Source organism: Peromyscus californicus, unplaced genomic scaffold (assembly GCF_007827085.1).
Source record: "Peromyscus californicus insignis strain IS unplaced genomic scaffold, ASM782708v3 Scaffold_15__1_contigs__length_86483966, whole genome shotgun sequence".
Classification (NCBI taxonomy): Eukaryota; Metazoa; Chordata; class Mammalia; order Rodentia; family Cricetidae; genus Peromyscus; species Peromyscus californicus.
This window is the reverse complement of record NW_026294447.1, coordinates 62681923-62696970: the sequence shown is the minus strand read 5'-3', so window position 1 is coordinate 62696970 and position 15048 is coordinate 62681923. Positions and strand designations below refer to the sequence as shown.

At 52.8% G+C, this 15048-nt stretch overlaps 1 long non-coding RNA gene across 1 annotated transcript in view; it reads right to left on the bottom strand.

The window, feature by feature from the left end:
* LOC128111020 (uncharacterized) overlaps nt 1–15048 on the bottom strand; it is an 85522-nt gene that overhangs the window by 37442 nt on the left and 33032 nt on the right. The window contains exon 3 of the long non-coding RNA XR_008218443.1: nt 213–359. This is a non-coding gene — a long non-coding RNA (uncharacterized LOC128111020). The remainder of the gene's footprint in view (nt 1–212; nt 360–15048) is intronic.

Genomic DNA, 15048 nt, shown 5'->3' with positions numbered 1-15048 from the left:
GGAAGCAGGGCCTGTGTCCTCCAAAATCAAAATGTGAAAACTGAAAGATGGCAGCCCAAACAGAAGCACTGTGTCCAACACTGACCAGGACCATGTGGGAGGCTCACAAGGGATGACTTGTCAAGAGCCGTCACCACAGTCCATACATACAGCCACTCTAACCCCGCACAGAAAACATCTCTGTGGGACATCAGCTCAGCTGCTGGACCCACCTCATAGCCATGGATGGACAGCTGCAGCCTGAATTCCCTGTCCCCATGTCCATGCTTCTTGGCCTTGATGACACACTGTTGGCCTTGAGCAACTCCATGTTGGCATAATGTCCCTGGAGAATGTCTTGTGACTTGGGCTGGCAAATCCTAAGACCAAAAGGAGGTAACTGGGTCATGAGAGAGCCTCATGGTAGGACACATGACCTTAAATGACCCTCTGTAGACTGGGAAGCAGCTGTTACCAGACTGACCATACCAGCCCACTGCTTCCAGCTTTGAACCAAGAGTCGAACCTTTACTGACTAAGCCACTTTGCCCATGGTGTTCTGTAACAGCAACAGAAATGACTAAGCCAGGCAGCCACAATGTCCCCCGTTGCTGATGGCTCCAAGGCATGCTGAGACTGATGACAGAACCTCCCGAGCCTCTTTGTACGGGCCTGTGTGTCCTCCCAGATCTCTGGAACTCAGGACCAAGCTTCCTCCCCTGTCCATCTGTCAAACTCCCTTGACTGGCCGCCTCACAGTCAAGGGTACATCAATTTGCTCCACACTTTCCAAGCCCCTCCTCTGTGAAGTATCTATCCGAGACCCCAGAAAAGCTAACTTCCCCAACTCAGCACCCAGCGCCGCTGACATGACCCCATCATGCCTGCTCATTTACAACCTTTCCCCTCCAGACAGGGCCGTTCCTGAGCAAAGACTGTCTGGTGCTTGTGTGAGGCTCCAGAGTCCTGTTATGATGTAAATAAGGCACAACACAGAGGCAGCTTACAAAGGGAGACATTGTGGGGAGGGGACAATAGAATGTGTAGAGGGCTAAGTGAAGGGTGAGACCCTACCCTGCCAATCTCTGAGGGGCCCTGAAGGGCAAAGGCCCATCCTGGGAGAGATGTGATAGGAAGTTGACTCAGGGTTGCAAGGGATACAAATGGAACTGTGACCTGAAGGCCTCCATGTTGACCCTCAGCCTGGAGCATCTACTTTCTCAAGGAACTAGCCATGGAGGCAGCCGCAGCTCATGATGAGCCATTCCAGACACTTCCCCACATCATGTCAACCCTGTGACATCAAAGGTCTTCTCAGAAGCCTCATTGGCTTAGGGATCCCTCTGGAGTAGCCTTGCTCCTCTGGCTCCCTGACAACATGCTCTTGGGCCTCCCCTCTATCCCTAATTGTCCTCTCTCCCTCTCCATCTCTGTCTCAGTATCTCTGAGCAACTAGATGTTTGTTTCATTCCCTTTCCCGCATCTCAGGCCCCAACCTACCCCTATGGCCAGGCATGTGGAGTCCTGGCCCCACCAAGGCCCGTGTGGTCAGACACACCTGTCTCCACCACAGCCAGACCACAGGCCAGACATGACTCGGAGGCAAGAGGCCACAATGTGGAGGTGGAACAGGAAGTGGGTGAGGGACCCCATCTAGGGGCCAGACACACAGTCATGCAGCCCCCTCAGCTCCAGGCCTGGCCCATCCACAGGCAACCACACAGAGAGAAGAGCGGAGATGCTGAGGACACAGCTTCCAGCCAAGGCCTTGCCCAGTCCCAACCTCTCTCCCATAGGGCAGGTGGCCTACAGCCATGAGGATGGACCTTCAGTGTGGGACCACCTGGCCAAGGGAGGCCTGGCTGTTCCCCCATGGAGGACACTCAACGACCTTGAGCAGGTGGGTCCCAGGATGGTCTGGACTCCTTTGCTCATTGGTGCACTGAGGAGTCTCAACCAGACCAGGCCTGAGAACACAGGGTAGAGACGTATTAGCAGGAAGGAGAAGGAGATTCGAAAAGCAAGCCAGGGGATACAGGGCGTGAACACAGGCGCAAGGATGTGCCATGGGCTGAGATGCAGACCAGAGAAAACTTGACGAAACCCAGCTTCCTAGAAAGCAGCAGCGAGAGACTTACAGGCTGGACCGAGGCGAGGGTTAGGAGACAACAGCAGGGGGTGGGGGTGACTCAAGTGCCTGTGGCCAGGCTGAGCTGGGCTCAGCTTAGCGGAGCTGAGTTAGACTGATCCAGGCTGAGCTGGAACAAGGTAGGCCAAGTTGGGCTGACCGAGCTAGTCTATAATGGGCTAAACTGAGCTGGGCTAGTCTGAATCGGGCTGGTCCAAGCTGGGCTGAGGTGGGCTGAGCCAGGCTAAGCTAAGCTGGGCTATGCTGATTAAGATGGGGCAAAGTGGGCTGACTTGGGTGACTGGGCGAATCTGGAATAGGATGAGCTGAACTACTCTGGTCTGAACTGAACTGGACTGAGCTGGGCTGGGCTGGGCAGAGCTAGGCTAAGCTAAAATGGACGAGACCAGGCTGAACTGGGCTGAGCTGAGCTAACCTGGGTTGAGATGCACTAAGCTAGACTGAGCTAGGCTGGGCTGGGCGGGTCTGGGCTAAGTTGAGTTGAGTACACTAAACTGGATTTGGCTAGGCTGGGTTGAGCTGGGCTACGCCAGGAGGAGCTTGGCTGGTGTGAGCTGCACTGGAATTGGCTAAGATGAGCTGGTCTGGATTAGACTAGGGTGGGATGGACTATGTTGGCCTGGCCTAAATTAGACTGGGCTAGGCTGAGCAAATCTGAGATGGGGTCTTCTGGGCTGAGATGGGAAACGGCAGTCTTAGTTGGGCTGCCTAAACTAGTCTAGAATGAACTGAGCTAGGCTTGGAATGGTCTGAACTGGGTTGAGCCGGGCTAGGCTGGGCTGGGCTAGGCTGAGTTGAGTTGAGCTCGGTTAGACTGGGCTGGTTGAACTGGTCTAAGCTGAACTGAATTGACTGGAACTGGCCTAGGCTGGGATGGGCTTGCTGAAATGGACTGGGCTAAGCTGGGCTGGAGAGGGATTAGTTAAAATAGGCTGAGCTAGGCTAGGGTGAGATGAGTTAAGATGAGCTGAGGCTACGCTAAGCCGAATGGAATGGGGTGGGGTGGGATAGGGTGGGATGGGGTGGGATGGGGTGAGCTAGGCTGGAATGGGCTGGGTGACTGGGCTAGTCTGAGATAGGCTGTCTGAGCTGGACGAGGCTGAGCTAAGCTGTAATGAACTGGGATGATCTGGGATAGGCTGGAATGGACTGAGCTGAGCTAGACTGGGCTGGCATGAATTGTGCTAAACTGGAGTCAACTAGACGGGACTAGCCAAACTAGGCTGGACTGGGCTGGGCTGGGCTGCGGTGGCTGATCCAGGATGACTGAGCTAGGCTGATCTCAGCTGGGCTAGGCTGGGATAGGATGGCCTGGCCTAGGCTGAGCTGAGCTGGGATGAGCTGAGCTGAGCTGGGGCAAGCTAGATTGAAATGTGCTGAGCAGAGCTGGACGAAGCTAGACTGGGCTGAACTGGTCTGCCTGGGCTATGCTGGGCTGAGCCAGGCTGGACTGGATGAGGTAGGCTGGAAGGGGCTAGCTGAGCTAGACTAGGGTAGGCTGAGCTGGAATGGGATAAACTTGGCTAGGATGGAATGGATTGAGCTGACTAGGCTAAAGTCGGTTGGGCTGAGCTGAATGAGCTACACTGGAATGGGCTGGCTGAGCTAGGCTAGGCCAGCTGGTCAGGCTAGGCTAGGTGTAGCTAAACTTGTCTAGCTGGGCTGGGCTGAACAAGGCCTATCTTACCTAGGCTGGGCCGACCTAGACAGGGTTGCATTGATCTAGGTTAGGTGTGCTGTCTGAGCTGGCCTAAGATGGGCTGAGTTGAAATGAATTAGGCCTGGATGGACTTGCTGAGCTGGGCTGAGCTGGGCTGAGCTGAGCTGAGCTGAGCTGAGCTGAGCTGGGCTGGGCTGAGCTGGGCTGAGCTGAGCTGAGCTGAGCTGGGCTGGCCTGGGCTGGGCTGGGCTGGGCTGGGCTGGGCTGGGCTGAGCTGGGCTGGGCCTGGCTGAGCTGGGCTGAGCTGAGCTGGGCTGAGCTGGGCTGGCCTGGGCTGGGCTGGGCTGGGCTGAGCTGGGCTGGGCCTGGCTGAGCTGGGCTGGGCTGGGCTGGGCTGAGCTGGGCTGGGCTGGGCTGGGCTGGGCTGAACTGGGTTGAGCTGGGCTGGGCTGAACTGGGTTGAGCTGGGCTGAGCTGAGCTGGGCTGGAGTGAGCTGGGCTGGGCTGGGCCTGGCTGGGATGAGCTGGGATGAGCTGGGTTGGGCTGGGTTGGGCTGAGCTGAGCTGGGATGAGCTGGGATGAGCTAGGCTGGACCTGGCTGGGATGAGCTGAGCTGGGCTAAGCTGGGCTGGGCTGAGCTGGGCTGGACTGGGCTGGGCTGGGCTGGGCTGGGCTGGGCTGGGCTGGGCTGGACTGAGGTGGGCTGGACTGGGCTGAACTGGGCCTGGCTGAGCTGGGCTGGCCTAAGTTGGGCTGGACTGGGCTAAACTGGGCCTGCCTGAGCTTGGCTGGGCTCAGCTGGGTTGGAGTGGGTTGAACTGGGCCTGGCTGAGCTGGGCTGGGCTGAACTGGGCCTGGCTGAGCTGGGCTGGGCTGGGCTGGGCTGAGCTGGGCTGGGCTGGGCTGGGCTGGGCTGAACTGGGCCTGGCTGAGCTGGGCTGGGCTGAGCTAGGTTCTGATGAATTGAATGATTTTGTTGGGCTAGACTAAACTGAGCTGAGTTAGGATAACATGGGATGGGATAGGCTGAGCTAAGCTGGGCTGAGTTGGTCTTGTTGGGTTGAGCTGACTAAACTGGGTTTATTTGGGTTCGGTTGGCTTTGCTGGGTTGAGCTGGTTTAGATCTAGCTGTGCTGGACAGAATGGACAGGTGGGATCAGGCTAAACTCCACTTGGCTGGTTAAGATGAGCTAATATAAGTTAAACCGGCTGAGCTGGACTGGGTTGGGTTGAGCTGCACTGAGCTGAGCTGGGCTGGGTTGGGTTGAGCTGAGCTGGGCTGGGCTGGATTGGGTTGAGCTGCACTGAGCTGGGCTGGGCTGGATTGGGTTGAGCTGAGCTGGGTTAGGTTGGGTTGAGCTGAGCTGGGTTAGGTTGGGTTGAGCTGAGCTGGGTTAGGTTGGGTTGAGCTGAGCTGGGTTAGGTTGGGTTGAGCTGAGCTGGGCTGGGCTGGATTGGGTTGAGCTGAGCTAGTCTTGGCTATAAGCTGGGCTGAGATAAATTAGCCTGGCTGGACTTACTCATAATTCTAGTCTAAGTTTTGCTGGGTTGTTAAGCTCAGGGCTGAAATTATTGGAAAACTTTGGACTAAATGTAGACCAAGCCTTGTTTCATGAGTCCAGTTTGTTGCCTCTTTGTTTTATATGAACGGGGGGCCATGCAACCCAGTATCCGTTTCACAAGTCCTCTTCTCCTTCCCCCATTGCCTGATGGAAATTCAAGTGTACCTGTAGATAGCGTCTACACAGCCCAGGCAGTGCTCAGACTTAGGCACCTGGTCTTGAGGGTCTGTCTACTGCTTGTTAGGCGGATGGGTAGGATTGGTGGGTGACAGGTCTGAAGCCCTGACAAGGCAAGTGTAAATGAAAACACAAACCAATGGCCTTCTCCTCCCCAGCGAACCTTCAGGCCAGCTCTTCCCTGACCTCTCCTACCCTGTGTGGCTGAGCTGCAGTCTCAGGTTATCCATCTCTGCCCAGGTCCACCAGTTATGATCCTCCTGACCCTGGGATTGAGAGCGTGGCTGTGACCACTGCCCAAACAGCTCAGAAATCTGGAGCGCCAGATTGCTTAGTAGCACAGGCATGTTCATAAACACACTTACAGTATGCACGAAGTCCTGCTCAAGGCATTTGGCCAGGTCCTTGCAAAAGACTGCCTGAGGTCACGTTCAAAATCTCTGCAGCCAGATCAGCTCCAACTGCAGGCACATGGCACAGTGGCTATGTTGATAGGGGGCTTTGTTGATAGGGGCTTAGGTTCTCCAATGTAAAGAAGAGAAAGGTGTGGTCCTTTCCCCAGAAACTGTCTCAAGATGGGCAGTGTGAAGACTACTATCTCACTCATGTTCTATGTTCCAGAGTCCCAGAGAAGTCCCACCATCTACCCACTGAGCCTCCCACCATCTATGTCAACGGACCCAGTGATAGTCGGCTGCCTGATTCAGAATTACTTCCCATCCGAACCTGTGAATGTGACCTGGAGCAAGAGTGGGCGGGATATTACGACCATAAACTTCCCACCTGCCCAGACCTCTGAGGGCAGGTACACCATGAGCAGCCAGATGACCCTGCCAGCTGCCGAGTGTCCAGAAAACCAATTTGTGACATGCTCTGTGGAACATGACTCTAACCCAGCCCAAAATGTGAAAGTGCCCTGCCAAGGTGAGGGAGTCATCTGGGGGTGGGATAAGTCCTACCCTAACCTGGTATCTGGAGCCATATCCCCCAATCAGGGAACCTTGGAAGCCTCCAGAGCAGCCTTTGTGTCCAGTCCATGGAGGGGGCATGGATGGGACAGAAGGAGCTGAGGCCCAAGGACGTCCAGAGAAGGGGGGAGGGAAGGAGAAAGGAGGAATGTGCTGATTTACTAAGACTTCTCAATTGCATGTCCATATCCAGAACCACCTCCTGTCGCCTGCCAACCCCGCCTGACACTGCACCGGCCAGCTCTTGAGGACCTGCTCCTGGGATCAGATGCCAGCCTCACGTGTACACTGAGCGGCCTGAGAAAGCCCGAGGGAACCACTTTCACCTGGAAGCCCACCACTGGGAAGGACGCAGTGACCAAGGATCCTGTGAGGGACTCCTGCGGCTGCTATAGTGTGTCTAGCGTCCTGCCTGGCTGTGCTGAGCGCTGGAACAATGGGGAGACCTTCACATGCACAGTTACCCACTCCGAGTCTGAGACCCAAACTGCCACAATTGCCAAAGTCGCAGGTAGGTCCAGATGCACTCTGGGACATCGTATGACATTCCACGCTTACATGCCTGCCTCCTCCCTCTAACACATATGCTCAACTGCTCTCACCCTTATGTCACAGAGGGAAACTGAGGCTATCTGAGGGACTGCCCAGAAGGAAAGGACAAGGCAGGGATCTTAGATCTCCTTGTCTGAGCCATCTCTTCTCTCTACCTTCCAGAGAACACCTTCCCACCCCAGGTCCACCTGCTGCCGCCGCCGTCGGAGGAGCTGGCCCTGAATGAGCTGGTGTCCCTGACATGCCTGGTGCGAGGATTCAACCCTAAAGATGTGCTGGTGCGTTGGCTGCATGGAAACCAGGAGCTGTCTCGTGATAACTACCTAGTGTGGGAATCCCAGAAGGAGCCAAGCGAGGGTGCCACCACCTACGCGATGACAAGTGTGCTGCGTGTGTCAGCCGAAGCCTGGAAACAGGGTGACAATTATTCCTGCATGGTTGGCCATGAGGCTTTGCCCCTGGGCTTCACCCAGAAGACCATCGACCGTCTGTCGGGTAAACCCACCCAAGTCAACGTGTCTGTGATCATGTCAGAGGGAGATGGCGTCTGCTACTGAGCCACCCTGCCTGCCCCTATTCCTTAAATAAACTCTGTGCTCATCCAAAGTATCCCTGCACCTCCATCCAGTGCCTGTCCATCATATCATCCTTAGGGTGTATAGAACACTGGGAGGCGTCAGGGCCCAGGGAGGGAAGAATACCCACCACCTGAACCTCTGAGGCCTCAAAGACTTTGAAGACCCTTCATGCCTAGAGGATAGGTGTATGCGTGTGCATATATCAGTGAGTGCTTATGGATGTGTGTCCATGTGCCTTTAAGTGTATACCTGTGTGTGACAAGGGGGAAGTGAGTTTGTGTGTGCCTTTAAGTATATCGGTACATGTATGGGTATGAGAGTATATCTGTGTCCCTGTGAGCATGTGTGTGCCTGTGTATACCTGTGAGTATGCATGTGTACGCTTATGTTGGTGGACATGTATGTGTGTGCCTGTGAGTGTGTGTGCCTGCCATGTGAATGTGCAGTGAATGGGAGGTAAGGATAAGCTGGGGATGAAATCTGAGAGAAGCAGACACAGCCAAGATAGGAAAAGCTCAGGGGAGAGTCCCAAGGGCAGTGGTTTGCTACAGAAATACTCCGAATGGCGGGCGGTATGGCTGTTTGTGTATTGGATTGCAGTTTCTGGCTCTAGCAAGAAAAGGGTAGAAGGGGCAAGAGAGTAAGTAGCAAGATCAAGGCTGGTACCATCTGGCGGTCACAGTAGGGATGGTGAGGGAATGAATTCAAGGGGCACTTTGAAGAAGAAGATGCCACCCACCCTCAGTGGAACAGCCCTGAATGGGGACATGCACAGCCATGCAGGGTGATCACTGACTCTTGAGAAAGAGATACGATATGGGCACAGACAGCTCCCAGCAGCACTCTGCTCTGCTCCACGCACATGGGCATGCACGTGCACACACGCTTACATTTGCACACTCACACAGACCTGAACCCTGCAGAAGGAGGAAGTTCACAACCCACACTAGCTTCTGGAAGGCAAGAGGAATCTCTCCCAGTCCCCATTAGAATCCCCAGACCCAACCCTGAGAACTACACATAACTCATGGACAAGGCCAGAGGCCCCTCCCAGGTGGCCCCTGCACCCGGCCTGCCTTGTCTAACTTAAGTCCCCCTTCCCACCCTGAGCCCAAGTATAACAAACCACAAACATGCTAGGGGGCAAATCTGGGAAGGAGGGGGAGCACGCCATAGAGACCTCTCCTACACGGACGTCGGCCTACTACATGGGCACCCCCAGAACACAAAGTTCTACAACCAGGTATACTTGGCACCAGGATGCCCACAAGAGGGCAGTGGGGCCCCTGCTCCTGTCTCACAGGCCTTCAGAACCTCTCCAGGGAGCTGGTTTCTAACAACTTTCCTCTGCTCTCGGAGCTACCGTGGAGTAAAGGCCCACACACACCCTGAACACTCTCCCCCTGGAAAGCCCAGTTCCCAGAGAACAGCAAGAGCAGAAGACCAACTCTGGAAACCTGACCCAGAAAAATACTACAGCCACTCATGAAGTCCAAGGCCTGGCCTGTAACAGGGAATTCTAGTAAGAAGGAGCCAGTAGGTGAAGGGCTGAACCCACAAAGGGAGAGCAGGCAAAGAGGCACAAACATCACAATGAACAGTGGTCAGCAGAGAGGATGGGTGGGTGGGTAAGTAGGTGGGTGGGTGGATGGATGTACAGATGAATGGGTGGAATGATGGATGGATTGGTGGATGGGTAGAGTGACAGAAAGATGAGAGGTTGTCTATATCAGCAGATGACAAACAGTTCCCACTCCCACTTAACATGGGGGTTCTATGCACTGGGACCCTGAGGACAGCAGGGTTGTCTGAGCTGGAGGCCTTTACCTATCTATTGACAACCCCCCCCAGTCACAATTCTTAATAATGCAACAGAGTCCTCTAGTCACATGTCCAGCCTTTGATATGCCAACCTCAGGCCCAGAAATTGTGTTGGTGGGTATTTTTTTTTAGGGTGGTTGATTTTGTCCAGCTCCAGTACCCAAGGAAACTTCAGCCTAAGAACTGGGGCTTAGTGAGGGATTGCTAAGTATCTAGATAGAGCTAAGACCCAAGTGGCCTTGGGCTCAAACTCTTCTTGGAGCCACAAAGACAGCAATGACCCTCTTGCCATGCCAGTTCTCTAATTAAAGTCCCCCGAGAGAGATGGGTCTTGGGGACATCTCAAGAACTGCAAGGACTCCAGACCTTTACCTGGGACCCTGCTTCCTTATCCTCTCTGAGCAAATCTCTGCCTAGAGGTAAGGGACTCCCACCACCACAGTCCCCAAAGCACAAGGCTTGGAAAGGGAAGCCTTGGGCCTGGGCACCCATCCCCACGGGTTTGGGTCTATAAAGTCATCTGTGTCTTACAGAATGTCAAGAGCCACTTCCCTATGTGCTACTGGACCAGTCACAGGACATCCTGGAGGAAGAAGCACCAGACGCCAGTCTATGGCCCACCACTGTGACCTTCCTCACCCTTTTCCTGCTGAGCCTGTTCTACAGTACAGCACTCACCATAACAACTGTGCGAGGCCCATTTGGCAGCAAAGATGTCCCCCATTACTGATCAGAATCCAGCCACAGGTAGCAGCCATGAAGATGGTGGGTTGTGGGGGGGTTGGAGGGTGCATTCAGGATACACCTGTCACCTCCACATGTGGCCTTGCAACCCTTCACAGACATTAAGGAAATGGGAGTAAAGGACAACAGCACTCCCTGGATTTAACCCAGTCTTCCACAAGTCAGAGCTGGTATGGAGGCAAAAGTGAAGACATAGCCCAACTCCAGATGACATAGCCCAACTCCAGGATGACATAGCCCAACTCCAGGATGACATAGCCCAACTCCAGGATGATATAGCCCAACTCCAGGATGACATAGGCCAACTCCAGGATGACATAGCCCAACTCCAGGATGACATAGCCCAACTCCAGGATGATATAGCCCAACTCCAGGATGACATAGCCCAACTCCAGGATGACATAGCCCAACTCCAGGATGATATAGCCCAACTCCAGGATGACATAGGCCAACTCCAGGATGACATAGGCCAACTCCAGATGACATAACCCAACTCCAGATGACATAGCCCAACTCCAAGATCTCCTCTGGTTGATCACTCTTGTCTTTGCAGGGATGAAGCATAGAGAAGGTCCTCTACATTTCAGAGCTAAGACCTATGTGACTGCTGCCCACCTACCCCCCACTCACTTACTTTCCTGAGCAATAAATTGATACAAAAAGCACAATTTCTTACTCTCAAAGACAAACATTAACAAAGATGGGGGAGGGTCAAGGGAAAGTGTGGTGATACCAGACTAGAGCATGCTTACATCATAGAATGTGGGGGTGTTGGGCAGGGTAGATAAGGGTGCCCATGGTCTAGTGTCTGAGACATAACTTCGACTTACGTGTGGCTGAAGCCAAATGCTTAACAGTGGCTTCATCAAGGGGTGGTATTTGTAGTCTTTTCAGACCTGATACCAGGTCATTAAGCTTCATCTCTGGGTATGATTTCTAAACACTTGGCTATGGTACTTTACACTAAGAGTGGAGACTGAACATCAAACCATGGTCCTTGTTGTGAACCCTGATCACTGAGCCCTAATTTTGGTAACTAAACCCTGTTCCTGATCAATGACCTCCAGCTATGATCATGAGGCCCTGATCTTGATCACTGATTTCTTGTACTGATCCCTCATTCTAATCAGTGGTCCACAGCCCTGATCACTGACTCTTAGTTCTAATCACTGAGCCCTGGACCTGATCCCTGGTCCAGATCAACTAGTCAAGTCCAGATCACTGAATCCTGCTCCTAACCACTAGGTCTCATCCTCATTACAGAGCCCTAGTCTTGACCACTGATCACTAGTCTTGATATTAATAACTAATCTGATCACTAGTCCCTATTCCTAATCAATGGCTCATGGTACTTGTCAATGAGTCCTATGCTGATCACTGATCCCTGATGCTAATCAATAAGACCCTGTTCCTAAACAGTGATCATGAGTTCTTGGGTGATATATTGTGTAGCATAATAAAGCTTGCCTGAGAATCAGAGAACAGAGCCAGCCAAGAGATTAGACATGGAGATTAGACAGTGGTGGCACACAACTTTAATCCCAGCACTTGAGAGCTCATGCCTTTGATTGGGAAAAACACACCCTTTAATCCCAGGAAGTAATATGGCAGGGTGAAGAAAGGCATGTAAGGTGTGAGGAGACAGAAACTAAAGGCTCTTTTAGGCTAAAGTCTTTCGATTGAGGAAAGTTTTTCAAGCTGAGAAGTCCTAGAGGTAAAAGGTAGCTTGTTCCTTTGTCTTCTGGTCTTTCAGCATTTACCCCAATATCTGGCAGGGACTTTTAAATCAAGACACCTTTTAAGATTCAAACAACAGGTTCTTTTTTTTTTTTGGTTTTTCGAGACAGGGTTTCTCTGTGTAGCTTTGCGCCTTTCCTGGGACTCACTTGGTAGCCCAGGCTGGCCTCGAACTCACAGAGATCCACCTGGCTCTGCGTCCCGAGTGCTGGGATTAAAGGCGTGCGCCACCACCGCCCGACCAAACAACAGGGTCTTATCACCAGATCCAGTCCTGATCATTGGGTCTTAGTCCTGGTAACTGGTCCTCATCACTGATCTCTGGACCTCATTACTCAGCCCTGAACCTCATCACTGAACCCTAGTCCTCATCACTGAGCTCTGGTCCTCATCACTCAGTCTTGGTCCTCATCACTGAGCTCTGGTCTTCATCAATGAGTCCTGGTCCCTATCACTGAGCACTGGTTTCCTTCACTAAACTTTGATCCTCATCAGTGAGCTGTGCTCTTGAGCAGTATGCTTGGGTTCTGATCACTAGGCTGAGGGTCTGATAACAGAAACCTGGTTCTGATCACTGAATTCTGGTTCTGGTCACTAGGTCTTGCTCATAGTACTGAACAATCGAAACTAGTCCACATCACTGAGTTCTAGTCCTGGACACTGGGGCAAGGTTTTAATAACTAGGTCCTGGTATGGATCAAGGGGGCCCTGACTTAGGCAGTGGGCCCTGGTACACGACACTGACTTCTGAGCCTGGATGGTAGCCCAACATTCTGCCTACCAACAGTGGTCCTACGGTTTGGTCCTCATCTCACACTTTTGTCTGAGGCCCAAGGCTACAGCGGCATTTTACAAGAAAACCCACTAAGTCCCATCCTCATTAGGAGGATGCCTGCAGGATCAGAGGGAAGATTCCAGAGCCCCCTCAACACTGTCCATACACTGGGCTGCAAGTGAGACAGTGAGTCCTTTGTTCATCTGTCTTTCCCAGGCTCAGAGGACGAGGATGGGAGCAAAGCAAGCCCAGGCCCGATGAGCTGGAACCAATGGTCTGGGGTCTCAAGGTCTGGGGTCAGCACTGTGCAGGAGGTTTACAGTACAGGTGTGGGGCAGGGCAGGGGTGGTCATGTTTGTAAGCCTTGTTTTTCTTTCTTCTGAAGACTCTGTTGTCTATCACCTGCTGAAACACTCAAAATAGCTCTGAGAGCTGAGGGCAGCTGAGTCATCATGAGCCCAGCTCAGCCCAGGTGCCCCAAACCAGAGCTACTGTTCTGAGAATGACACTCCACACTAGACCTGGCCAGGTGGCCCTGAAGCCTGGGGCCTGGATGAGGGGTTAGAGCCAGGGGAGCCCTGCCAGGGACTGAGGAGGCTCCAGCCCCCATCACTCAAGGCCAGCCAGGGACATCTACAGTCAGGCCTCAGTGAAGCCATGTTCTACCAGGATGAGAACAAGTTCAATTAAGATCAACTATGGTCTGCCCAGGGTCACACACAGAGTCAAGCAGGGCCAGCCAAGGTCAACCAAGACCAGCCTGAGGTCATCCAGAATCACCTGAGGCCACACAGACTAATCTGTCAGACAACTAGAATTGACAGGCAAGCAGGGCCCAGGAGATGCAGAATGGAGAGTGCTCATCTATGCCAGGCACACATGTCCCTCACTGTGTGTACCCTCCCTGAATGTTTCCCAGACTGCAGTTGGTTCTAGACTATGGGGATATTTCTCAGGACTCCTGATAAGCATGAGGAAGGCTGCCAAAGATGACAGGAAATTGTCTGCAGGACTAGATTTCAAACTCTGCTAGAGCTCTGCCAGAGACCCCAGTGGAGACTCTTTGTAGGGTTAAGCTGTAGGATCAAAGCTGAACTGAGCCTCAGGGTTGAGTCAAGTACAGGAGCAATCTGCAGGACCCTGGAGGCCATGCAGGATGGAGTGGACAGTCAGACGTAATACAATGAACCAAGTCATCAGTGGGGACTGAGTCAAGGAAAGCCTCTGGGACACTCTAGGCTTCTCTGCCTCTGGGTCTCTTGATGTATACACTAGGTGATCAGGTGACAGGTTGGTGGGGCCATTGCCATCACCATGTTAGATGTCCCCCTCTTCACGGGGTTCAGGTGAGGGGTGGTGCACCTTTCCTTAAAGGGTGTGCATGATAAGTTCTCAGGCCTGGCATTCTTGACATAATTTTAATGATCTCATGTGTCCCACAGTCTCAATTATTTTTCAAAAATTTCATTTGGTTTTTCAAGACAGGTTTTTTCTGTATACCAGTGGCTGTCCTGGAATTCACTTTGTAGACCAGGCTGGCCTTGAACTCACAGAGATCAGCCTGCCTCTGCTTCATGAGTTCTGGGATTAAAGGTGTGCCCCTTTGATACATTTATAGGGTGACAGCTTATTTAAGGATAAGTTATGTATCAATCTGTGCCTTATGGAAGGTGATGGGCAGAAGGTGTTTTTTTACATATCCACAAAGGTGTGTTGTCATCCACCATCTTCAAAATGGAGTCAAAAGTCAGTTAGTAAGATGAAATCTCTCAGGGTAAGTACAGTCTAAAAAGCCACTATTTCACACAATATGGAGTGATTTAAAGCAGGGCAGAGGTTGATATTAACACAAAAATACTATAAGAGAGCAAAAGGAGATCAGGGACACAGAAACAGAGAATGAGACAACACAGACACACAGATGGAGATGAGAGACAAGAGGAAAGGACAGACACACAGACAGGAGGGGAAAGAGACAGGCACAGGGGGAGATAGAGAGACAGATGCAGAAGAGAGAGACAGACATAGGGAAGGGAGAGGCAAGAAGAGACAGAGAGACAGAGGCAGAGCAGTAGGGCTCACCCAGCACTCAACTGAAGGCCCTGGCTCACAAACTGTCAGATGAAGTCCATGCACCCACAGAGCCATGCATGAGCACTCCTCAGACACATACCCACAGCACTCACACCCAGTCCGTGCAGACACAGACACAGCACCTGCCTGCCTGTTCCAAACCTCAGACCCATCTACCCGCTCCCTCTCCTCCAGGCCTGTGTGCTCAGGGTGGCACACTCAGAGAAGCTCAGCCTGGATACCTCTTATGGGGCTTAGTAAACAGCCTGAGC